We start from the raw sequence: 27,161 nt of genomic DNA, 5'->3' as shown, positions 1-27,161 counted from the left end.
CTGGATAGAGGGGAGGGGAGAGGAGGGTTGCTGGACATGGGTGGATGGAGGGGAGAGGAGAGTTGCTGGACATGGGTGGATGGAGGGGAGGGCAGGGGGAGAGGAGGGTTGCTGGACATGGATGGATGGAGGGGAGGGCAGGGAAGAGAGGAGGGTTGCTGGACATGGGTGGATGGAGGGGAGGGCAGGGGAGAGAGGAGGGTTGCTGGACATGGGTGGATTGAGGGGAGAGCAGGGGAGAGAGGAGGGTTGTGGGACATGGATGGAGGGAAGGGCAGGGGAGAGAGGAGGGTTGTGGGACATGGATGGATGGAGAGGAGGGCAGGGGAGAGAGGAGAATTGTTGGACATGGATGGAGGGGAGGGAAGGTAAGACAGGAAAGAGATGCACATGGATGGAGGGGAGAGAGAAGAAATTCTGGACATGGATGGAGGGGGGAAACACAGAGGAAGGAAATGCAAATGGATGGAGGGAAAGGAAGAGAGAAGAAATGCTGGACATGGATGGAGGGGTGGGAAAGGAGATCAACATGGATGGAGGGGGGAGAGGAAAAATGATGAACATGGATGGAGGACAGGAAAGGGATAGAGAGGAAATGCTGGACATGGATGGAGGGAACCTGCATTGATTCGTGGAATATTGTATCGTTTGTTTCACCATCCAAGATAAGTAACGGTTTTTCGTTACATTGTATTCAGCATTAGTGTCTATATCTATGAGTGTTTGAAAGGGTGCTATGGCATATGCAGCATGAAAGTAATTCAGGTGGAGTTTTTTTAAGACTTATGATTAATGAGGTCCCCTCTCTAACTAAACGGTGTGTCCTTTAAAAAGAGGAGTGTCTGGTTATACTGAGGTCTTTTTTCTCCACGATCTTTCATGGTTGAGAGTCCATATTCACCTTTGAACACTTTAACAGTTGTAGAATTTTTGAGGACAGTGGAGATTACATTCTACATATTCCAAGATTTACAGTGATTTTAATTACCCCCATATAGACTGGGTTAAAGAAACATCAGGGCACGCTAGGGAGGTAAACTTCCTCGATGAAATAAAGGACAGCTTTATGGAGCAGCTGGTACAGGAGCCGACAAGAGAAGGAAAAATTCTAGACTTAGTTATTTGTGGAGCACATGATCTGGTACGGGAGGTAGCGGTCCGGGGGCCGCTTGACAACAGTGATCATAACATGATCACCTTTGAAATTTGCTTTCAAAAAGGTAAACATAGGAAGTCAAATATGTTAGTATTGAACTTTAAAAAAGGAAGCTATGATAAAATGAGAAGAATGGTGAAAAAAAAAACTTAGAGGAGCGACTGAGAGGGTAAGAAACCTACCACAGGCGTGGATGCTGTTCAAAAACACCGTCCTGGAGGCCCAGGCCAAACATATTCCACATATCAGAAAAGAAGGACGGAAAACTAAACGACAGATGGCATGGTTAAAAAGTGAGGTAAAGGAGGCTATTGGAGCTAAAAAGGAATCCTTCAGAAAATGGAAGAAGGAACCGGATGAGGAAAATAAGAAGCAGCATAAGGAATGTCAAGTCAGATGCAAAGCGCTGATAAGGCAAAGAGGGATTTTGAAAGAAAGATAGCGTTAGAGACGCAAACTGATAGTAAAATTTTTTTTAGATACATTAAAAGCAGGAAACCGGCAAAAGAATCGGTTGCCCGCTGGATGACCGGGGTGTAAAAGGGGCGACCAAGGAAGACAAAGAAATAGCAGAAAAACTAAATGAGTTCTTTGCTTCGGTCTTCACCGAGGAAGATTTGGGTGGGATACCGGTGCCAGACAGGGTATTCATAGCTGAAGAGTCGGAAAAACATATTGAAATATCTGTAAATCTGGAAGACGTAATGGAGCAGTTCTGCAAACTGAAGAGTAGCAAATCTCCTGCACCGGGTGGTATTCACCCTAGGGTACTGATAGAACTAAAAAAATGAGCTGGCGGAGCTACTGTTATTGATTTGTAATTTATCCTTAAAATCGAGTGTGGTACCGGAAGATTGGTGGGGGGCCAATGTAACGCCGATATTTTAAAAAGATTCCAGAGGAGACCCGGGAAATTATAGACCGGTGAGTCTGACGTCGGTGCTGGGCAAAATGGTAGAGACTATAATCAAGAACAAAATTACAGAGCACGTTCAAAAGCATGGACTGATGGGACAAAGTCAACATGGATTTAGTGAAGGGAAGTCTTGTCTCACCAATCTGCTGCATTTCTTTGAAGGGGTAAACAAACATGTGGACAAAGGTGAGCCGATTGATATTGTGTATCTAGATTTTCAGAAGGTGTTTGATAAGGTCCCTCATGAAAGACTACGGAGGAAATTAGAGGGACATGAGATCGGAGGTAGTGTCTTACTGTGGATTAAAAACTGGTTGAAAGATAGGAAACAGAGTAGGACTAAAAGGTCAATATTCTCAATGGAGAAGGGTAGTTAGCGGGGTCCCTCAGGGATCGGTGCTGGGACCTCTGCTTTTTAACATATTCATAAATGACCTAGAGATGGGGGTAACAAGTGAGGTAATCAAATTTGCCGATGACACAAAGTTATTCAAAGTAGTCAAATCGCGGGAAGATTGTAAAAAACTACAAGAGGACCTTACGAGACTGGGCGTCTAAATGGCAGATGATGTTTAATGTGAACAAGTGCAAAGTGATGCATGTGGGAAAGAGAAACCCAAACTATAACTACATCATGCAAGGTTCAGCGTTGGGAGTCACGGACTGAGAAAAGGAACTTCTGAGAAGAGGACATTTCTCTGGTAAATGAACGCTACTTTGCTTTGTGCTTTGGGAACGTAAAGATTGGGATTTAAAGGAGGAATTGTAGGTTAGTGTTAGGCAAAAATAAAAATATAAAAAGCAAATTTTAACAAACTAATCTCCACAGTCTTTACCACTTAGTTTTAAAAGCTTTGTACCACAGCATTAACAGATAGAATCTAACAGCCACTGCAGGATCTAATTTAGTATTAAGGGAGAATAAAAGAGAGAGAAAGAGAGAAAAGCAAGCATCATTAACTAGTTGCCGTACCCTTTTCCCATAGTTTTAAACTGAACTTTTCTCTAGAAATAGGCATTTGCCCATAGTTTTTAACTGAAACCTTTTCTAGAGATAGAAACAAAACAGCCCAAAACTCCTTTGTTCTAAAAGGCAGTTATTTTCTGTTCCTTGGCTGCTGGAGAGTTAGCTTATCCAGCGACCTCAATTAAGTGATAATTAAGGTGTGGGGAAGTAGAATATTTGCATAGGTTGCTGAATCAGCTTCAAAGAGCCTGTTTAAAAGAGGCCCCTTAGCATAGGCGCCCGGTATTGGAGGCTTGGGGAGGCTAAGCCTCCCCAGCCGCAACGATGGTGGTGTGCTAATTCTTCGGGGCAGTCTTGCCTGCCTGCCCGCACCGCTGCCAGCGCTGATTCCCCCGCTGGCGCTGCGCTGCCGGCGTTCACGCTTTAAAAATGGCTGCCGAGACTTCCAGCGGCCTCGCGAGACTTCTGTAAGTCTCAGCGGCCATTTTGAAGCGTGAACGCCGGCAGCGGCAGCACCAGTGGGGGAGAGTCAGCGCTTGCAGCGGGCAGGCAAACTGCCTGCCCGCCCGGCGCCTGCCCCGAAGAATTTGAAGAGTCAGGATCCGGAGGGAGGGAGGAGAATAATTCATGCAGGGCAGGGGAGGGTCACTGCTGGACATGGGTGGATGGAGGGCAGGGGAAGGAGGGTCACTGGGCATGGGTGCATACAGGGCAGGGGAGAAGAAGGTCACTGCTGGACATGGGTGGATGGAGGGCACGGGAAGGAGGGTCACTGGACATGGGTGGATGGAGGGCAGGGGAAGGAGGGTCACTGGGCATGGGTGCATGCAGGGCAGGGGAGAGGAGGGTCACTGCTGGACATGGGTGGATGGAGGGCAGGGGAGAGGAGGGTCACTGGACATGGGTGCATGCAGGGCAGGGGAGAGGAGGGTCACTGCTGGACATGGGTGGATGGAGGGCAGGGGAGAGAAGTGTCGCTGGACATGGGTGGATGGAGGGCAGGGGATAGGAGGGGAGAGAGAAGAAATGCTGGACATGGATGGAGGGGAGGAAAAAGTGAGGAAGGAGATGAGATGAGGGAAAAGGAAGAGAGGAGAAAAACTGCACATGGATGAAGAAAATAGGCAGAAGCTGAGGACCAGAAATGAAGAAGAAAGGCGGAAAGGAAAGAAATAAATGGAAAGGAAGCCCTGGAAACAGAGTTAAGAGGACAGATAGCAGCAGAATTGGATACTGGGCCAGCATGATCAGAAAAACAATCACCAGGCAACAAAGGCAGAAAAAAAAATCATTTTATTTTCATTATAGTGTTTGGAATATGTCCACTTTGAGAATCAGGTGCTCAACATTAAAAGTTTATATTTATTTACTTATGTATGGCATTTTATCCCACATTAAACATGAATTAAGATGTTTTGTGGCTCTACATGAGAATTGTGATATTATGATCCCTTGTTTCATATTGTTGACAGTCTGCATTTTCCTTATGGGTGGTATATTGGTGTATTAGGTTCTGCCCAGTGTAATATTTATGGTACAGTAAGGTTCTGTGTGTGTTTTTGCACAAAGTTGTGCATAGTGTTTTGCAGTTGAGCGATTGTGGTTAGTATATGCTTTGAGCAACCACTTTATTCTTTGACATATGATACATAGTTAATATCTAAATTTAATAAAAGGTATTAATTGTGACTTTTATTTATTTATTTTTTCTGTGTGTTATCAGACAATTATGGATTTAAGCCCCACCCCTGGCCCCACCCCTAACCCCGCCCCCTTTAGCCTCCCCAATCAGTTGGGCCACCGACCGCCTATGCCCCTTAGATTCAAAACTATATAAAGAGGAAAGGTCCCACTGAACTTTCTTTCTGAGAAGTTCTGAGAGAAGAGGACATTTCTCTGGTAAGTGAACGCTACTTTGCTTTGTGCTTTGGGAACTTAAAGATTGGGGTTTAAAGGAGGAATTATAGGTTAGTGTTAGGCAAAAATAAAAATATAAAAAGCAAATTTTAACAACTAATCTCCATGACATAAATTGTCTTCAGCGGCCCACAACGGAGTCATTGCTCACAACAGCTCGTAACAGACCCTCATAACCCAATATTAACAACGACAGTAACAATACCCATAACCTAAGCTCCCTCCATCAACCCCTCCATGCTATTTCGAACATTCTTATCCCCTAATGTATTATCTCTGTGATACTTTGTACCATACTTTGTAAGCCTACTCTATGTAACTATGTCATCTATGTGATACTTTGTCCATAATTTGTATTATCTCTGTGATACTTTGTACCATACTTTGTAAGCCGCACTGAACCTGCTATCGAGCGGGAAAGAGCGGGGTATAAATGCCACAAATAAATAAATAATAAATAAATAGTCTTTTCCACTTAGTTTTAAAAGCTTTGTACCACAGCATTAACAGATAGAATCTAACAGCCACTGCAGGATCTAATTTATTCTTCCCGCCCACCCCTAGGACAACTCTTCATTTATAGTCAGTTATTGTAATTAAAGTAACAAGCAAGGAGTGCTTTTACAGAGTTTTAAATACATTTCATTACCATCTAAGAAGGAAACACTAAATAAATCATAAAATATACTATATAAACTAAAAGACACTTTTATATTAGGCTAACATCCTTAATACTGTAGCAAGTTTTAAATTATTGAAAAACTCAAAAACACTAAGATGGAGTCAGCAGTCCAGCAGCGAGAGGGGTGCTATCCAGTCTTTTGCATTGAGTGTCACATGTATGGTTATCTCCCAGTTGGTGAGATGTCATATGTGTGTGCCCGATGCAAAGAGCTCCTAGCTCTCAGGGAACGTGTCCGTTCTCTTTTTTTTTAATTTATAGAAGTCTTTATTAAGCATTGCAAAATCAATACAACATCTACTCATTTCGATACAGTAGAATAATCTACATTTCCACATAATCACTCAATGAGTATTTGACAAAAGAGGCTTCAGTTAAATAACAATGCTATAACAGATACAAACTCTACTTCAAAATTTTTTAATTTTAATACAAAAAATCTCCCCTACCCTTGTCCTACAACCCCCACCCTCCCCTCACACCTTCCCTGCCCTCCTGTGTATACACCATTTAACCAGAACACTTTTTTAGAAAGGGTTCCCAAACCTTTTCCCATGCGGGCAAAGTTTTCCTTCTTACTGCAGTTAATCTCTCCATTTCACATATGTATCGCACCTTAGTATTCCAATTCACCATTGAGGGACCCTTCGGTGACTTCCAGTTCTATGCTAAATTTATGCGAGCTGCATGCAGGGATCCTCTCAACAAGAGCCACTGATCAGACATAATGCCCTCTGGCCGCTGCCCAAGTAGGAAAACTAAAGGATGCCACTGTACAGATTTGCCAACCCATACCTGAAGGCACGACTGCACCCCCCTCCAGTAGGCCTGAGCTTTAGGGCAAGACCACCAAACGTGACCCATGGCCCCCACTCCACCACAATTCCGCCAGCAGCATTTGGGAACATGGGCAAACATGTGATGTAGTCTGACTGGTGTCAGATACCATCTGTAAAAAACTTTGATAGCATTTTCCTGCATTACCACTGCTAGGGATGATCTCAAGATCCATTTTTCCAATGCCAGCCAAGCTGCATCCGATAAAGTGAACTGTAATTCCTGTTCCCACCTCTTCCTGTGCAGTACATACTGTTTAATATTTGTCACCTGATATGTATACAAATGAGATATCATTCCGCGCGTTATGTTCAAATCTACACAGAGCTCTTCCATTGGATGTGTATCACGCTTCAAACACCCTATATAGACTTGCCCTAGCAAGAAATGTTGCAACTGTAGGTAGGCATAACGATCACCAGGCGTGTCCGTTCTCTTGAGGCTAGAGTAGCAGACTTGGTGGAGCTGAGGGAGACAGAGAGGTACATAGAGGAGACCTAAAGGGATGTTGTAGAGAAGTCCCACCTCCAGTCTGGTAGCCCTTGTGCTATCTTGGAGGAGGGAGGTCTCCTAGAAGGAGAGCATCACCCTGGTGAAGTAGGAAGTACTCCTGTAGCCAGGACCTGCCCACCAGGGAATGTACTATCCTCTCGCACCGAGGATATGTCTCCAAGTGCTGCCCAGGAGGGAAAGGTTAGGACAGCTGTTGTAGTTGGTGATTCGATCATTAGGCATATAGATAGCTGGGTGGCTGGTGGACATGAGGATCGCCTGGTGACCTGCCTGCCTGGTGCGAAGGTGGCGGACCTCACGCGTCACCTAGATAGGATTCTACATAGTGCTGGGGAGGAGTCCGCTCTCTTGGTACATGTGGGTACCAATGACGTAGGAAAATGTGGGAGAGAGATTCTGGAAGCCACATTTAGGCTCTTAGGTAGAAAGCTCAAATCCAGAAAATGGAAGAAGGAACCGTCTGAAAATAACAAGAAGCAGCATAAGGAGTGTCAAAGCAAATGCAAGGCGCAGATAAAGAAGGCCAAGAGAGATTACGAAAAAAAGATAGCATTAGAGGCAAAAAAACATAGTAAAAAATTTTTTCGGTATATTAAAAGCAGGAAGCCGGCAAAAGAATCGGTTGGGCCGCTGGATGACCGAGGGGTAAAAGGGGCAATCAAGGAAGACAAAGACGTAGCAGAGAGATTGAATGAATTCTTTGCTTCGGTCTTCACCGAGGAAGATTTGGGTGGGATACCTGGTGTCGGAAATGATATTTCAAGCGGACGAGTCAGAGAAACTTACTGACTTCACGGTAAACCTGGAGGATGTAATGGGGCAGTTCAGCAAACTGAAGAGTAGCAAATCTCCTGGACCGGATGGTATTCATCCTAGAGTACTGATAGAACTGAAAAATGAGCTTGCGGAGCTACTGCTAGTGATATGCAATTTATCCTTAAAATCGAGCGTGGTACCGGAAGATTGGAGGGTGGCCAATGTAATGCCCATTTTTAAAAAAGGTTCCAGGGGAGATCCAGGAAATTATAGACTGGTGAGTCTGACATTGGTGCCGGGGAAAATGGTAGCGGCTATTATTAAAAACAAAATTACAGAGTACATCCGAGGGCATGGATTACTGAGACCGAGTCAGCATGGCTTTTGTGTGGGGAAATCTTGCCTGACCAATTTACTTCAATTCTTTGAAGGAGGAAACAAACATGTGGACAAAGGGGAGCCGGTTGATATTGTGTATCTGGATTTTCAAAAGGCGTTTGACAAGGTACCTCATTAAAGGCTACAGAGGAAATTGGAGGGTCATGGGATAGGAGGAAAAGTCCTATTGTGGATTAAAAACTGGTTGAAGGATAGGAGAGTGGGGTTAAATGGGCAGTATTCACAATAGAGAAGGGTAGTTAGTGGGGTTCCTCAGGGGTCTGTGCTAGGACCGCTGCTTTTTAATATATTTAGAGTTGGGAGTAACTAGCGAGGTAATTAAATTTGCTGATGACACAAAGTTATTCAAAGTTGTTAACTCGCAACAGTATTGTGAAAAATTACAGAAGGACCTTACGAGACTGGGAGACTGGGCGGCTAGATGGCAGATGACGTTTAATGTGTCGTCGTCGATAATACACTGAAACCTTCTGCTCAGTGTGCTGTTGCGGCTCGGAAAGTGAATAGAATGTTGGGTATTATTAGGAAAGTTATGGAAAACAGGTGTGAGGATGTTATAAAGCCGTTATATCGCTCCATGGTGCGACCACACCTTGAGTATTGTGTTCAATTCTGGTCGCTGCATCTGGAATTGGAAAAGGTGCAGCGAAGGGCGACTAAAATGATAGCGGGGATGGGACGACTTCCCTATGAAGAAAGATTAAGGAGGCTAGGGCTTTTCAGCTTGGAGAAGAGACGGCTGAGGGGAGACATGATAGAGGTATATAAAATAATGAGTGCAGTGGAACAGGTGGATATGAAGCGTCTGTTCACGCTTTCCAAAAATGCTAGGACTAGGGGGCATGCGATGAAACTACAGTGTAGTAAAATTAAAACAAATCAGAGAAAATATTTCTTCACCCAACGCGTAATTAAATTCTGGAATTCGTTGCCGGAGAGCGTGGTGAAGGCGGTTAGCTTGGCAGAGTTTAAAAAGGGGTTAGACAGTTTCCTAAAGGACAAGTTCATAAACCGCTACTAAATGGACTTGGGAGAAAAATCCACAATTCCAGGAATAACATGTATAGAATGTTTGCACGTTTGGGAAGCTTGCCAGGTGCCCTTGGCCTGGATTGGCCGCTGTCGTGGACAGGATGCTGGGCTCGATGGACCTTTGGTCTTTTCCCAGTGTAGCATTACTTATGTACTTATGTGTTGTCGTTAATGATACATTGAAAACTTCTGCTCAATGTGCTGCTGCGGCTAGGAAAGCAAATAGAATGTTGGGTATCATTAGGAAAGGGATGGAAAACAAAAATAAGGATATTATTCTGCCATGGTATCGCTCCACGGTGCGACCGCACCTCGAGTATTGTGTTCAATTCTGGTCACCGCACCTCAAAAAATACATAGTGGAATTGGAAAAGGTGCAGAGAAGGGTGACAAAGATGATACAGGGGATGGGACGGCTTCCCTATCAGAATAGGCTGAAGAGGCTGGGGCTCTTCAGCTTGGAGAAAAGGCGGCTGAGGGGAGATATGATAGAGGTCTGTAAGATAATGAGTGGAATGGAACGGATCGATGTGGAGCATCTGTTTACGCTTTCCAAAAATACTGGGACAAGGGGGACATGCAATGAAGCTGCAGTGTGGTAAATTTAAAACGAATCGGAGGAAATTTGTCTTCACTCAACGCGTTGTTAAACTCTGGAATTCACTGCCGGAAAAGGTGGTTAAGGCGGTTAACTTAGCGGACTTCAAAAAAGGGTTGGACGGCTTCCTGGAGGAAAAAGCCATAGAATGTTATTGAATGGATGAGGAAATACAGTATTTCTAGGATGGGCGGGACAAATTGCTTGTTGTTTTGGCCCCTGTCGGTGACAGGGTGCTGGGCTCGATGGACCCTTGGTCTGTCCCAGCATGGCGATGCTTATGTACTTATGTACAGTGCAATTCGCTTAAGTGCAAGGGTCTGGGACATGCAGTTAACCGGAGCGTGCACTTAACTGTTGTGACCCAAAGAAGCTTGACATCTGATAAACATATGTACGGTACTGTTTATTATACGTACAGTATACAGTCTCCGTTAACTGATGTTAGGCTTACTTGAAGTAATCAGTCATAGTCCTCTGTACACTCTTGTGTCTGTGAGTTCTATAGACTACGTCTGCCAGACGGTAAAAACTGTCATAGCACTGACATCCAGTGGTCTCTAGATAGGCCCGCACGGTGTTAAGACTCTCCAGCGCTCTTGCAAATGTGACAGGAGGTTGTTGTATTTCGTCAGCTTGTGCTCATTTCATCATCTGTTTCATCATCAGCCGTTGTCTGCGTGTAGGTGCATATCTGGACATCAGTGCTGTCGTCAGCTGTTTGTAGATCATAATCAACAGCTACATAGTGATGAAACTCCTCTTCAGTAACACAGGCTGGGTTGTCAATAGCCTGTTCATCTGACGCGTTTGCAACATCTGCATCTGTTTCGTCCCTCTCACATCCCTAACAAAGCTTGCCCACTTGTAGCAGTTCACAATGGTTGCCTGTGTAACATGATTCCAGGCTTTTTCCTGCATATGTAGGGAATCCAACAGTGATAGATTACGAGACAGTTCAACAGCACGTTTATCCTTGTCAGTCTGGTCATCCATAACGCTCATCCGACGACGTAGCACAAGAGCCCGATAATGTTGTTTGAAACTGGCTATTATGCCCTGATCCATAGGTTGGATCAGAGAGGTAGTGTTTGATGGCAGGAAGACCACCTTGACGTTAGACAGCTTGGCATCATCACTGTGTGCAGCACAATTATCACAAAGCAACAAAATCAGACGCTTTTGTGCCCGCATTCTAGTGTCTAACTTCTTTCGCCACTGCTTCCAAATTTCCCCAGTCATCCATGAATTTGCGTTAGCCTCGTATGACACAGGAAGTCGCTTAATATTCTTGAAGCAACAGGGCTGTTTGCTGTTTCCAATGACGAGGGGTTCCAACTTCTCACTCCCATCCATATTGCAGCAAAGGAGGATCGTCAGTCGGACCTTCAACGTTTTACCTCCTGTAGTTTCGGCTTGTTTGAATGCAAGTGTTCCATCAGGAATCACTCGCCAGCAGAGACCGTTTTTGTCAGCATTGAAAATGTCACGAGGTGCAAACTCATTCAAGGTGGTAGGAAGAAAAACAACCCAATTTTCAGCATCAAAGTCATCAGCGTCTTGTTTTTCACCATGCTGCTTCTTGAATTTTATGTTGTTCCTCTGCTTCCATCTTTCCAACCATCCAACAGTGGCTTTGAATTCAGTTAGTCCAAGACTTTCAGCTAGCTAATTAGCTTTCTCCATAAACAATGGCCCACTGACAGGAAACTGTCTGCAACTGACTTGAGAAAACCACCAAAGAAGAGCATCTTCTACCTCCTCAGCTTTTCCCGCCCGTTTTCGTTTCCATTGTGGATTTGTATTGTTTTGCCAGTCTTCCAGAAGCTGGTCTTTCTGCTTCAAGATACGTGAAATTTGACTGGGATTGACACCATATTCTTTAGCAATAGATGCTTGACTTTGTTTGTTTTCTAATTTTTGAAGAACTTCTATTCGTTCAGCCAGTGTTACAGTCTTACAGTTGCGCAACGACGACGACGACTCCGACTCCAGTGTACACTCTAACAACATTCTTTTGATTATTCTGCCTGTGGCAGTTAAAGGGGCGGTAAATTTGAAATCTCGTTGGTTGTCATGCGCCAATCGGCTTCCATATTCCATGCACGCGCTTATACGGAGTCTTTTCTGCAGAGGAACGGCCTTAAACCATGCATATAAGCGAATCTTGCATATAAGCGAATCTTGCACTTATCAGTGGTGCGCTAAACCAAAGTTTGTCCCCATAGAAACTGATGGTGCCAAAAACGGGACCGAAGTACGGCATGCAGTTAAACAGAGCATGCGCTTAATCCGACGTGCACTTATGTTTCAACGGTTTTTATTAAAGAACACAGTGCAAACAACTCACAGCTTATTTGTATAACAGATATGGTTGAAATACTTGTTCACACCAATCAAATACAAATTAACAAAACAATGAGTATTTTTGGTTTTATGCCCCCCCTCCCCACCCTCCTCTCACCCCCCAACCCACCCATTATCCGTCTCCCATCCCAAACAGAAAACTGAACTTGTTCTTTTTTGTTGTTGCTTGCCACTTTCATGGTTAATATTCCCTTTCCCTCCCCCCTCCGCATCCCCCCATCCTTTAGCAACACCAAAGAGTACATGGACTTATCTTGCATTCCCAGTCTTTCTTATTTAACCACTCTGTCCGTTCACTTATGCACCATGAACTAAAAAAAAAAAAAAAATCATGTTATAAACCATTTAATATCAAACTTCGCGCGCGCGGAGACAAGGACTGAACGTAAGGACCCCAGATCTCCAGGAAACGTGTTCTTTTCCTTTGGGAGGGTCCCACCGCCCTGCGCTCATGCAACAATAGCTCATGGAATCTGTTCCTCCAGTGCCAGAAGTCTGGTGGGGCCACGCTCATCCACCCATGCATGATCACTTTTTTCCCCATCAAACAGGCCTTGCGTATCAACTGTCGTGGGCCCCCCCGCTGGAAACCAGAAAGTTCATATTTATCAAATAAAATCCCCAAAGGCGTGTAATTAATCCGTGATTTAACTAAGCCCTCCAAGTACTGTATGATCATGTTCCAATACCTTTGTATAACAGGGCACTCCCAGAGGCAATGATAAAGAGTGCCGTCCTTCTGCTGACACTTGACGCAAAGCGGGTCCGACACCCCTCCCATTTTGAACACCTGTTGTCTAGTCATGTAAGCTCTGTATAATATACGAAACTGACATTCCCTTAGACAGGCGTTCACCGAGATCCCAGGTATACGGGACACCAACTTTCTGTAATCTAAAGCTAAATTGGGTCTCTGCATGTCCCGTGCCCATCGGGCAGTGATTACGGCGGTAGGTTTCTGCGGGCCCAGCTCCCCTAGTAGCTTGTGCAGGCTCGATATTGAGAACCGCGTTCCTGGGCTCGCCTTGTAAAACTCTCTTACTTTCCTCCCATGTCCATTATTCAGGTGTTCCATATTTAATGATCGGACATAATGAGCTAGTTGCTGATATGCAAACTCATGACTAACAGTGATGCCCACCCCCAGCGCCCCCAGGCTTAGTAGGCCCCCTTCTGTCCCCAATACATGTTCCAACCTGATTATTCCCATAGATGCCCATCGTGGGAATATCTTATTATCTGACCCAGGTGAAAATGATGGGTTGCCTTGCAGTGGCAAGATATCGGATGTATCCGCTTCCAAACCCCAATACCCGTTTAAGTCCCTCCAAACTGCCCTCATCGGACCCAACAACAGACTGCTCTTAAATTTTTTTGGCACCGAACTCTGTGGGCCGTGAAGTAGATAATGTAAGTGATATGGCGCAAAAAAGGCCTGTTCCAGCTGCCGTGGTGTGAAATCTTGTTTCTCAAGCAGCCAGTCTCCCAAATGTCTTAACAGACAAGCTTGATTATATTTTTTTATATCTGGGAGACCTATACCTCCCTCTTTCCACGAACCTACTAATACTTCCAGTGATAATTTGGGCTTTTCCCCCCCCAAATGAACTTTCTTAAATGCTGATAGAATTGCTTAAGATCTTTGTTTCGCAATCTCAGCGGTAGCACCTGTAGAATGTATAACCACCTGGGGAATTCTGCCATACGGAACAGCTGGACCCTCCCGTGTAACGAAAGCGGTAATACTGCCCATTTTTGCAACCTATATCGCATTTTGTCCAATAGCCTACTGAAATTGAGATTATAAAAAGCTGTCGTTTTCATGGACACTTGTACCCCCAGATATTTGAAGTTGTCTGTAGCCCACTTCAATGGGAATCCCACCCCCCACTCCCCCCTCACTGTGTCTGTGGCGGTTAATGCCAGAGATTTTGAGAAATTGATTTGGAATCCTGCGAAATCCCCATATTCTCTAAACAATTCTAACAGTGCGTCTAGAGATTTCCTGGGGTCAGTAAGATGTACCAAAATGTCATCCGCGAATGCGGATATCTTAAATCCCATCTTACCCCATGCTACTCCAACTATCTCCGGATGTGACTCAATTTCCCTTATCAAGGGATCCAGCGTCAGAACAAACAATAATGGAGATAGGGGACATCCCTGCCTCACTCCTCTCCTTATCTGAAATGTCTGTGACCTTTCACCATTAATCCACAGGAAAGCCTGAGGGCTCGAATAAAGGGCTCCCACTGCACTTCGGAAAAAACCCTCCACACCAATTCTCTGCATTACTGCAAATAGGAACTGCCATACCACCCGATCAAAAGCCTTCTCTGCGTCAAAACTAACAAGCAGAGAAGGCTGTCTCTGCTCCTCCACTCTCTCTAACGAGGCAATGAGAGCCCTCACATTACTTACCACTAATCTGCCCCTTACAAACCCCACTTGTGGCGCCGCCACCAGGTCTGGGAGCACTCGTGCCAACCGGTTCGCTAAAATTTTTGCGTAAAGTTTAACATCGCAATTTAACAAAGATATTGGTCTATAGGAACCCATTTCCTCTGGATCTTTACCCGGTTTCAACAGCACGATCATCTTAGCCATATTAAAAGTCTCTGGGGCCGACCCTGAAGCCGCCATAGAATTGAATAGATTCAGCAAAGGCGGAGTCACCTGTTCTTGTAACAGTTTGTAAAAAGCCATGCTGTATCCATCTGGCCCTGGTGCCTTATGGATGTCACTCTGTTGGAATGCAAGAATTAATTCCCCCTCCTCAATAGGGGCATTGAGATATTCTTTCTGTGATTCTGACAGCTTTGGGATATCAACATTATCTAAATACAAAGCACTGTCAGACATTATGTCCGCATCCTTCCTGTACAGACCCGCATAATACTGTCGAAAGCTTTCCACTATGTCCTGCTCCAATCTAAGTACTTTCCCATCTTGGCTCTTTACTTGTAGAATTCGGGTTGTACCTCTTTTCCCCTTGGCTAACCGGCCCAGCAAACTCCCCGCCTTATTCCCATACATGAACAATTGGTGTTTATAATACATGATAGATTTCTGTGCCCTCTCCTGTAAAAGTTCGTTTAATTCCCTCTGAGCCTCCAAGTATGCTAACTTCTGTTCTGGTGTCTGGGCAACCCCATACTTCATCCGGTGTGTTCGAACCTCCCTTTCCAAGCGTAATATCTCTTTGTCCCTCTGTTTCCTTTTCCATGCCCTGTATGCGATGATCTCACCTCTCAGAACCGCCTTTGCTGTTTCCCAATATAACCCATGTTGTTCTATATGTTCTCTATTATAGTGCTCATAATCTCTCCACTTTTTCTGCAAGAATTCTTGAAATTTTACATCCCAATAAAGTTCGAATGGGAATGTCCACCCCCCCCCCCCCCCCCGCCCTCTCCTGTCTCCGACCGTTTCCCATGTCATCCATATTGGGGAATGGTCTGATATTTCACCTGGCCCGATCTCCGCCTCCACAGTTTTAGAGAAGAGAGGTTTCGAGACCAGTATGTAGTCAATCCTGGAGAGGGAGGAGTGGGCCCGAGACAAGTGTGTGTAGTCTCTGCTACCCGGATGTAACACCCTCCATGCATCTATCAAATCAAGCGTAGTGCACAAAAATGGCAGTCCCCTCAGGTAATGGTGATACCCCAAACTCCCCTAACTTGTCTTATCCACTAATGGGTCATAAACCATATTGAAGTCACCCCCGAGCACCACATTGCTTCTCTGATATGGGGTCAGCAGTGCCACTATCTCTTTGTTGAATTTCTTATCATAGACGTTGGGTGCATAGATATTACAAAAAATATAGGGTATCCCCCCTAACACGACATCTACCAATATATATCTACCCACTGCACTCCTCTTAATCGATTTGATAGTCAACTGTAGCCCCTTTCTGAATAAAATCAACACGCCTGCCTTCTTTTTTTGGGCTAGGGCACCAATCACTGACTCCACCCAGCCCTGCTTGAATTTATCATGTTCACTGGAAGTCAGGTGTGTCTCTTGAAGAAACACTATATCCGCCGTATGGCGCTGCAAAGCCTGAAGAATTTTTTTCCTCTTTACGGGCGATGAGACTCCCCCCACGTTCCAAGACAGCAATTTAACCTGCCCCAGCACTCCAAGTCAGTGCATATCTCAGTGTAGTCTGCTTACTACTGTTTGGCGAGCGTACCTCCCAGCCCTTAGGTACCCTCCCTCTTGGCCATTGAATCCTCCACCGCCCTTCCCTCCACGCGCGAAGCCAGCATATAAGTAATAATAATAAAAACCCAAAAAACATATCCCAATAACCACAGATCTCCCCCCTCCTCCCCCTCCCTCTCCCTTCCCTGCCCCCACATCCCATCACTTGTCCGGTGTATATCCGGAGCTCTTCCATTTTGGACCTGAAGTCGCCCTACCCAATTCCGTACTTGCCGCTTCTATCCCCCTTCTCCCCCCCCTAAGCATGAGCAGGTTTAAATCTCCCTAGTCTTCCTTCCTCAAACTCCTCCCCTTCCCAGAATACCCTTTTATGAAGAGCCCGCTCTCCCTTAAAGGGAGCGCCAAAGGCTCTCCATCTTCCTATCACCTGCCTATTAATTCCTCCCTCCCAGCTATCCCCTCCTCCCCATCTCTTCCAGCCCACTCTTGGGTCTTTTTTTCTTCTTTTCCCCTTTTCTTCCCCTTTCTCACAGGTCCCACCACACATATTCTTATAAACCTGATCGGGGATCTCTCCCCTTTTTACAGTCCAGACAATGTTATATACTTGCAGAGAGTCAGTAAGTGCATGACAGCCTTGTTTTTCATCTCCTATCCAGGTGTGTAGTACTTCCTGCTCAATCTAGTTGGTTCTCATTATCCAAAGTGAAGCGTCTGTTATAATCGCTCTCATCTGTGTTGGCTCAACTCTTTCGACTCTAGTGGGTCAGGGTAGCATCAGCAACAAGTAGACCTGACACGTGTGCAGCTTCCCTTTGGTCTACAGCAACTAACAATTGTTTCAAAACAGACGGTCCACTATCTAAATTAGTTGCCATCCTCTCCCGATACCACATATCATTTCTGCCTGGCCACAACTACAGTGCTGTCACGTTCACTTAGATGCTTGGCTCTACGTTCATGATTGCTCCTGTTGTCCCTGAGCAACTGGCATCCACCTTGTAACGTGTAGCTTTACAAGTACCAAAGAGTCCTTCTTTACTGTATGCATTAGCCACTTCTAGTTATGCTATTGTATCCAAATATGAGTGGTTGTCGTGATCTCAGTCCATCCTCAGCGTGAAAACGCCCTCTTCTCAAAATTCAAGGAAAAAAATCAAATTGGAAAATATCAACTTCGAACAAACTTTAACATTTTACATTGATCCCCTAACTGCAGCACCTTGCAAGTGCTGCCCTTTTCTGGTGGTTCCTTGCGCCAATCAGGCTCTGCTCCCCTTTTTGCCAATGCCTTCAGGTATGTGTTAGCATCTTCCACCTTCTCAAAAATGTGCACCTTATCATGCTCCACAACCCTCAGTTTCGCTGGGTACAGGAGACTGAAGCGAATCTTTTTAGCGAAGAGTGCGGAACATACGGGCATGAACGCCTTCCGCGCCACTGCCACCTTGGTTGAATAGTCCTGGAAGCAGAGGACTTTGTTGTTCTGGTACCTCAGATGCTTGCCGCCTCGTAGCGCCTGCAATATCTGTAGTTTATGGGCGTCATTTAAAACTTTAAGGATTGTCACTCTTGGTCGGGACTCTCCCGGCCGGCGTGGCCCCAGTCTATGTGCTCTCTCAACACGGAGCTCCCCCACCAATTCTGGGAGCTCCGCTGCCTCCGGTATCCATTTTTCAAGGAAGCGTCGCAGATCTCTATCTCCTAGGAATTCCGGAAGACCCACCAATCGTATGTTGTTCCGCCTTGAGCGGTTTTCAATGTCCTCCAACTTTTCCTCCAGCTCTGTTATTCGTTTTTGCAATGTTGGGGCATCCCCTGTTAGTTTCTGCACCTCGTCTTCTACACTGCTAACTCGTTGTTGTATTTCTCTCAGCTCTGTCGCCATTGTTGTATAGCGCTCCTCCATGCCATCTAATTTGTCCAATATTTTTTGAAATGTACAGTCTACCGACTGTTCCACTGCCTCCGACACTTCTCTTATTATATCCGCCGCCCATTGCGAGCTCGGAGTCGGAGACGGCGGTTGGCTCTTATCCGCCATCTTGGCCTCCGCTCCGCGCCCTTTCTCACGGCTGTCTTTTTTCATCACTTTAGACGCCATACCCCTTGCATCCGTTACCTCTCTGCCACTCTCGCTCTGTGCTTTACGCTAAGTGGAGAATTGGATCGTTTCGGGAGGAATATCAGCTGATTCTAAACAACGGCTCTGTCGGGCGCTTCGGAGCAGCGTGTCCACGCGTCCTCACTCCTCCATAGTCCAACCGGAAGTCCCGACGTGCACTTAAATGGAGTGCACTGTATATATATATATATATATATATATATAATATGGTTACCGCAGGGGTTAGCGTGGGAACCCTTACCGCCACCTCAATGGGTGGCAGTAAGAGCTCCCCCCGAAATGACCTCGCGACAACTGCTTCACTTGCTGCACAGCCATTTCCTGCAGAAAAGGGAGACTTTCCTTTTACCCACTGTGGTAAAAAGGGGCCTCAGCGCGTGTGAAAAATACACGCACACGCCAGCGCAGGCCCCCTTTTGCTGCAGCTTGGTAAAAGGGGCCATAAATCTCTTTGAATATCAACCTCATTTTTTTATAAAATGTGAATGTATTTTACACATGTATATTTATGCCAGTTCTCGAGCAAGCATAATGTCTGCACTTTCAGTCTAGGCATGATTTCCACAGGATTCGTGCTAGTATTTTATAAAAGACACAGGCACATATGCATCTTTTAAAGTAAGCTAAAAAGAGGTGTCTTCCTGCCCTATTCACCTAGGTGCTCCATTGTAAAAATTACACTTATTGCAGGTATTTTGTCCAGCTATATGGACAGCAGCTGAATGTTGCTAAATTTTTTGGTTTAAGACAGAAAAAGCTGTCCTAAAAAAAAAAACAAAAAACATTTTGCTATATGTTTAGAAGGGACTTTTATAGAGGAGTTTGAGCATAAAGGCCTTTTTATGTGCGTGAAAGTGCTTTTATAAAATTACCCCCAAAGGTTATGTTACTGAAAGTACTTTACACGACCCATGAATAGGCATCTTCTAAGGCAGAGTTGTGATTTACGCACTAACATTTAGGTCTACTAACAGTCCACTGCTTCAATCTAATCACAATTACTATACTTGCTCAAAATAGCATTTCATCTGTTCAAAGAAGTTCAACACAGTAGCATAGCATTTACTAAGACTGAATTGACAGCATTGGGGGAGTCTTATACTAAGGCGCGCTGGCGTTTTTGGCGCGAGCTAAATACTAGAGACGCCTATCAGGATTATTTTCGAAAGAGAAGGACGCCCATCTTTTGGCACAAATCGGAAGATGGGCGTACTTTTCACAGGGTCACCCAAATCGGCATAATCGAAAGCCAATTTTGGGCGTCCCCAACTGCTTTCCGTCGTAGGGACGACCAAAGTTCCCGGGGGGGCGTGTTGGAGGTGTAGCGAAGGCGGGACTTGGGCGTGCCTAACACATGGGCGTCCTCAACCCATAATGGAAAAAAAAGGGCGTCCCTGACGAGCATTTGGACGACTTTACCTGGTCCAGTTTTTCTTATGACCAAGGCACAAAAAGGTGCCCGAACTGACCAGATGACTACCGGAGTGAATCGGGGATGACCTCCCCTTACTCACCCAGTGGTCACTAACCCCCTCCCACCCTCAAAAAAGAACTTTAAAAATATTTTGTGCCAGCCTCAAATGTCAGGTACTCAGGTACATCGCAGTAGTATGCAAGTCCCTGGAGCAGTTTTAGTGGGTGCAGTGCACTTCAGGCAGGCGGACCCAGGCCCATCCACCCCCACCTGTTACACTTGTGGTGGTAAATGTGAGCTCTCCAAAACCCAGCAGAAACCCACTGTACCCACATCTAGGTGCCCCTTTCACCCATAAGGGCTATGGTAGTGGTGTACAGTTGTGGGTAGTGGGTTTTGGGGGGCTCAGCACACAAGGTAAGGGAGCTATGTACCTGGGAGCTTTTTCTGAAGTCCACTGCAGTGTCCCCTAGGGTGCCCAGTTGGTGTCCTGGTATGTCAGGGGGACCAGTGCACTATGAATGCTGGCTCCTCCCACAACCAAAGGGCTTGCATTTGGTCGTTTCTGAAATGGGCGTTCTTAGTTTCCATTATCGCCGAAAATCAGAAACGACTATCTCTAGGGACGACCTAAATGTCAAGATTTGGGCGTCCCTGACCATATTATCGAAACGAAAGATGGACGCCCATCTTGTTTCGATAATACGGGTTTCCCCGCCCCTTCGCTAGGACATCCTGCGAGGACGTCCTCAGGAAAACTTGGGCACCCCTTTCAATTATGCCCCTCCACGTATTCCTATGAGCATCTTTAGTGTTTAGCATGCGCCTATTTTTAGCACGTGCTAAAAAATGTCAGCGCACCTAAGTAAAAGACCCCCTGGGATTATTAAAGATATTTTGCTACCCCCCACTATGAAGATTTATAAGATTTACTCAGTTGATTGGTCTGCATACATGGCTCAGTCACAATTAGAGGAATTCAGTTAGTTACTCAGCAGATCAGGTGGCCATCATTTTACAATACTCCTCCCTATTAGATGGAGGCAGGTCCAATTTTACATCTTGGAGGGACTTTGAAAATTTAAATAAATGCTTAATTAGAGCCAAATTACACAGCAATACATTAGCGCAATATGTTAAAAATCATTTGATAACTCATGGGTTATGGCTAATTGAGGGGTCCTTTTACAAAGCCGCAGTAAAAAGTGGCCTGCGGTAGTATGAGCGCATCTTTTGGGCACATGCTAAGCCACTTTTTACCATGGCTGGGAAACCATTTTTTGATGGGCCGGGAAATGAGCGTGCGTAAAAATTAAAACTAGCACACACCTATTTACGGCTTGTGCCCTTACCGCCAGCCATTGACTTAGCAGTAAGTGTTCACAAGCTACCTGAACGGTAATCAATGTGGTCACGCTACCAATTACCACCTGGAACACCCCCCCACAGTAGAAAATAGAAAAATATTTTCTACCACGGGATTTGGCATGAACCAAACTCGGAATTACCACTTGGCGCACATACTACCCTGGCGGCAGTGCCGATTTGGCACGTGTTACCCGCTCACTGGCCCTCCCGCACCTTTGTAAAAGGGCCCCTAAAGAACCTAGGATTTTCACATATGATTCTAGTTTTTTGAACAGATGAAACACTATGTTCAACAATTGTAGTAAAGATTTGATGATATTGATAATTGAGACCACTTCAAAAATAGAGATTGAACTGAAGACTGAAATAGAAACCGTCTGTACTATATTGAAGCAAACTTTCAATTCAGAGGAGTTTGGCAAGCAACACTTGGAGCTGGTCCAAAAACACGAAACATTTAAAGACTCATTACAACAAACTAAGAAAGAAATATAAAAGACATACGAGACTAACAGATGAGTAATGTTTATCCATGGATGAATAAAGAGGAAGGGTAATACAGATCGTCACATAGTACTGAACAATTCTTCAGAAGACTTCAATTCTAGCTGTGAAGATGTTCAGCGAACTATGCAGAGACAAGATCACGTTTTTTTTTATCCAGTTGAAGATTTAGAAAATTGAATCATGGAGGCAGACAGGTTGGGTTTCAAGAACAGCAAGGTGGACAGGTGGGTAAAGTGTTTTTTAAAAACATTTTGACAATTAGAGAAACAGCCTTTTTGTGTAAATCTCATCTGATTATTCTGAGAATTTATTTTGTCCCTAAAATTCACAAAAGGATTGATAAATCTGCATGTCACCCTATTGTGTCAATGTGAAATTCAGTTTTGGAAGTGCTAAGCAAATTTATTGACTATTTCCGCTAGTTAAACAAGTGACTTAATTTCTACAGGATACCACTCATTTTTCGAGAGAAATTCAAAATATTCATTTGACAGCTGATAGTTTATTTGTATCACTTGACGTGGTCTTTTTGTACAGATGATTAAGACAGCGCTAAATAGCCATGAACTGTCTCAACTAATCCTCACTGACCTTTTGATGGCATTAGCCTCTTTAGTTAATCACAAAAAAATTTCCATTTTCAGGGGAATTATTTTTTAACAAACACAATCGGAGGCGATGGTAGCTTCACTAGCTCCTTCTGAAGCCACCTTGTATGTAGCTGTATTTGAAGAAAGTCACCTCTATACTTCTTATCAATTTAAATTGGTTCAAATGTGGAAGAGATTTTTGGATGATGTGTTTCTACTTTGGAAGGATAGCATGGAACAATTGTATCACTTTTTGAGATAGCTGAACACATTAAAATCCAGTCTCCAATTTACAATGACCTTTAGCAAAAACAGTTAGATTTTTTGGATATTTGTTTATGTCGCTCAGGCTTTATAATTCAAACTATGCTTTATAATAAAGAAGTAGCCAGAAACACCATGCTACATTTTCAGAGTTTTCACCCTCATAGACTGAGATCAAGTTTACCTATTAACCAATTTTTAAGGGCTCTGTGACTGCTCATCCATAAACAAATTCAAAAAAGCATTCAAAGTATGTCAGCGTCTTTGAGAGAGGCCATCCCAACTCAATCGTAAGGAAAGCTTATTCTTAGAGTGAAATTTGCCCAACAAATTAGGTTAGTGCTTGTATTACTATTTATGACTCATAGCTCAAGAATCACTTCACTTATTTTTAAACACTGGGAAGTGCTGACAGTCCATGGGTGTTTTTCAGAACAGCCAGTAGTGGCTTACCATTTGGGGGGGGGGGGGTCACACAACTGGAGAGGTACTGACTACACCCATACTATGGGCCCAAAGACTAGTCACACAAAATGTGGCAACTGTCAATGGTGTGGTAATACCATAGAGAGTATACAATGGAAGGTTCCGAACGCCCAGAAGACAGTAGCATTGAGATCCAATACAACCTGTGGCACAGCAAATGTTATATATGCAATTCAGTGTCTGAGTGACTTGTTATATATTGATAGGATATCAAGACCTATAAGTGAGATTGTCTGAACACAAATCTAGGATAATTAGGGAAATAAAAACAGCTCCCTTAGTCACACACTGGTTGGAAAAGAAACACTCACTTATGGACATACGGTAGAGAATCTATATAAATAAAATCCCCCCTCAAACGTTCTGAAGCTCAAATCCCCCCTCAAACGTTCTGAACCTCACTCCCTGACAGTGAAGCACTGAACTCCTGTACTGTTTGTAGGCTAGGCTATCACCCTCACTCATAGACCCGCCCTCAGCCACGCCCCATCTGCACGTAAAAAGCAACCTCAATGTTCTAAGGCTCACTTTGTGGCTTCAGGGTTCGTAAGTTCAAAGCTCTGTAACCACTTTTAGTCACAACGTTATGACGTCGAGGGCGGGTCATAATGAACACAAGCTCTTTCCACTCCCCAACGCAGCTATCATTCCCATACAGTACCTACGCGTCGCGCCCCCCCTCCAAAATCCACCCCCCCATCTTACTCTCACAGATGCCCCTGCATGTCACCCCCCCTCCAAAAAACCACTCCCATCTGTCTCTCAGCCATCCCTCCACCCGCGCAATGGCACTCCTCCCTGACATAGGCCCCGCCCATCCCCCTACGTGCACGGTCGCCCCCCTCCAAAATCGCTAGCCCCCATCTGCTACCCTCCCTTCCTCTTACCGGGGTCCTGGCGCAAGAACTGAGGGGCAAGGTAGCTCACAAATTCTGCTGCCTTCCGTTGCCTTCGCTATGAGCTCTGTGCCCTGACTCTCTGGTCCCGCCCAACAGGAAATGAGGGTGGGACCAGACAGTCAGGGCACAGAGCTCATAGCGAACACAACGGAAGGCAGCAGAATCTCCGAACTACCTTGCCCTTCAGTTCTGCCGCTGCGGCTGGGACCCTGGTAAGAGGAGGGGAGGGTAGTAGAGGGGGGGTTGCTGATTTTGGAGGGGGGGCCGCCGTGCACGTCCGCGGGATGGGCGGGGCCTATCCCGCCCATCGGAGGACCTTGCTAGCACCCGTTTCATTCCTGCCAGAAACGGGCCTTCATTACTAGTCTTTGATAAAACTGAGCTGGGTTGGGAGGGTGGCGATTCTGCACATTTTTTTAATTATAAAAAGAGCACAGATGGATTTATACTTTAAATACAATTGCGCTGGCAGGGCTCAACTTGGAGATTAATTGGTTATTTTTGACAGGGTCCCTGGCTGTTGACTGCACTATTTTTTGCAAAATTTAGGAGCAGCGATCAAACATGGCTGCCATGTTTAATGAAAGTTCAGCAGCACAAACCGTAAAGTAGTGGTACAGTAGTAAGTTCAAAAACACCAGATTTTAAAGGGAGAGTTTTTCTCGAAGGGAATCAATGTGTTTATGTTGCTGAGGACCATACCCTAAGACAGCTCTTGGCAAAACATGGCCCATGTTGGTTGCGGGTCTCACAATTAAAGTGTGTACTTCTCCACTACCATAAACAAGTGCTTCTTTATTATTGAATAGATTCAAATGATGTGTTTCAAAGAGAGATACAAAGAGGGGCACCCAAGTTTTCCACGAAGGGGTGGGGAAACAAGATGGGCGTCCATCTTTCCTTTTGATAATACAGTTGGGGACGCCCAAATCAGCAAATTTAGGTCGACCTTAGAGATGGTTGTCCTTTGAGATGGTCGACCCCGATTTTCGGCGATAGACTATCTCTGAAATGCTTTGATGTTCCCATGCATACCTCCTACCCATCCCCACCCTGTTAGACTGTCAATTAAATGCTTGGATGTTTTACTTATATATACTGTCATCTACCACATTTGCTTATTTCCGATCTGACGAAGGAGGGCAACCTTCGAAAGCTAATCAAGAAATGTATTACGTTTTGTCCAATAAAAAAGGTATCATCTTATTTTCTTTTCCATGTTTTATTTTGTTTGAATTCTATTGATTACCTTTAAAAGTGGACTAACACGGCTACCACACCTCTCTACGGCGATAATGGAAACCGAAGACGCCCATCTCAGAAATGACCAAATCCAAGCCATTTGATCGTGGGAGGAGCCAGCATTCGTAGTGCACTGGTCCCACTAACTGAACGGAAAAATCTCTTCCCTTACCGATCTCTTAGCGATTCGGAAAGGAACGGGCATGCATGAAGGAAATCGCATACGTGAGCTGCTCGCTGTTAGCTTATTTGCACACGATTTCCTTCTTAAGGTGGGGAAGCCAGTGCAGAACAGCCAAGCATTATGCGTGGCTGCTCTGTGAATGCCAAAGATGGCTTCATACATGCAGACAAGCAGCGTGTATAATAGCCATCTACAACCTTAGAAAAACACAAGTCCAGGTGAAAACGTCCAAGTGCTCGTCAGGGACGTGTTTTTTTTAAGAGTATGGGTGAAGGACGGCCTTCGCTATGCCTCCGTCCCTGCAATGGCAGTTGAGGACGTCCAAAATGTGGATGTTTCTGTGAGAAGGATGTCCATGCCTTTGCTATGCCTCCGACACCCCCTTTATTTATTTGGATTTTGGATCACAAGTAGCAGCAGTGGGATTTGAACCAGCCACCTCTGGATTGCAAGACCAGTGCTCTAACCACTAAGCCACTCCTTTCCACTCCCTTGAAATTTGGCCGACCCTGTGGGGGTGGGCGGTTCAGGACGTCCAAAAGGTTTGAAAGAAGGATATCCACGCCTTCGCTATGCCTCCGCTACTGCTCCCACTGGGGGAGTCAGGGGAGGTCATCCCCGATTCCCTCCGGTGGTCATCTGGTCAGTTCGGGCACCTTTTTGAGGCTTGGTCGTAACAAAAAATGGACCAAGACGGCCAAGTGCTCGTCAGGGACGCCCTTCTTTTTTCCATTATCGCTCAAGGATGCCCATCTGTTAGGTACGCCCCAGTCCCACCTTCGCTACACCTCCGATATGTCCCCGGGAATTTTGGTCATCCCCGCAATGGGAAGCAGTTGGGGACGCCCAAAATCGGCTTTCGATTATGCCAATTTGGGCGACCCTGAGAGAAGGACACCCATCTCCCGATTTGTGTCGAAAGATGGGCACCCTTCTTTTTCGAAAATAAGCCTGAAAGTCTAAGAAAAATTGAGAGATAATCATAGTGAAATTTGGACCTATCAGGTTGGTGAGTCACCCTATGTGAAACAAACCACCAAGGTCCAAAACCTGTTTGGTAAAAATATTAAAAAATATATAAAAAAGACAAAAATTTTAAGCATGAGTGCCACACACAGTAGCATAACATTAAGTTTAAAGTTATAAAATTGGGATTGTTTATTAAAGATATCTTGCTATTTTTGGGAAACAGACTGGCACTAGCTGAAGTCCGCCCAGCATTGGCCGTACTTTCAACTATCGAAATTGCCGTCCAAGTTTTGTTTTGATTCTGTCCTCTTTCAAAATAGGGATCTTTTGTGCCTCTGGTTCAACATTTTATGGCTTATTGACATGTGTTTTCTGAGGCTAAGTGCACCGTTATTGATCATATTCCGGCTTTGGATTACAGCAGTGACAGGTGGCTGGTTCTCTTGCGCCGAGAACAAGAGTGGATATATCGCCTGAATGCCAAAATTGAACAGCACTGGTTTCTCCAAGAGCATGATCCATTCAAAATCAGGTATCAATTCTTGTCATTACAATACTTTTACAGTGTTTCTTTACGTATGGTAATGACACAATTAATTGTTTATTGTAGATTATTCTGGGCTCAACACAGCTGTGTTTCGGCCGGATAGGCCTGCATCAGAAGTCTATTAAAATAAACATATACACAACTAACAAATGCAAGGGTACAACTCAAAATGTAAATAATATAAAAGATAGTTAACATATAAAAAATGTAAAAAAAATATAAAGAAGGTAATTTACATATATAAATAAATGTTTAA

The 27,161-nt window shown here is 44.8% G+C and overlaps 1 protein-coding gene across 1 annotated transcript in view; it reads right to left on the bottom strand.

The window, feature by feature from the left end:
• The window catches only part of PSAT1 (phosphoserine aminotransferase 1), a 624,187-nt gene that overhangs the window by 499,414 nt on the left and 97,612 nt on the right, over positions 1-27,161 (bottom strand). The gene's annotated exons all lie outside the window — the stretch shown is intronic.

Source organism: Microcaecilia unicolor, chromosome 10, assembly GCF_901765095.1.
Source record: "Microcaecilia unicolor chromosome 10, aMicUni1.1, whole genome shotgun sequence".
Lineage (NCBI taxonomy): Eukaryota > Metazoa > Chordata > Amphibia > Gymnophiona > Siphonopidae > Microcaecilia > Microcaecilia unicolor.
The sequence above is the reverse complement of the archived record's forward strand: the minus strand, read 5'-3'. Positions and strand labels throughout refer to the sequence as shown.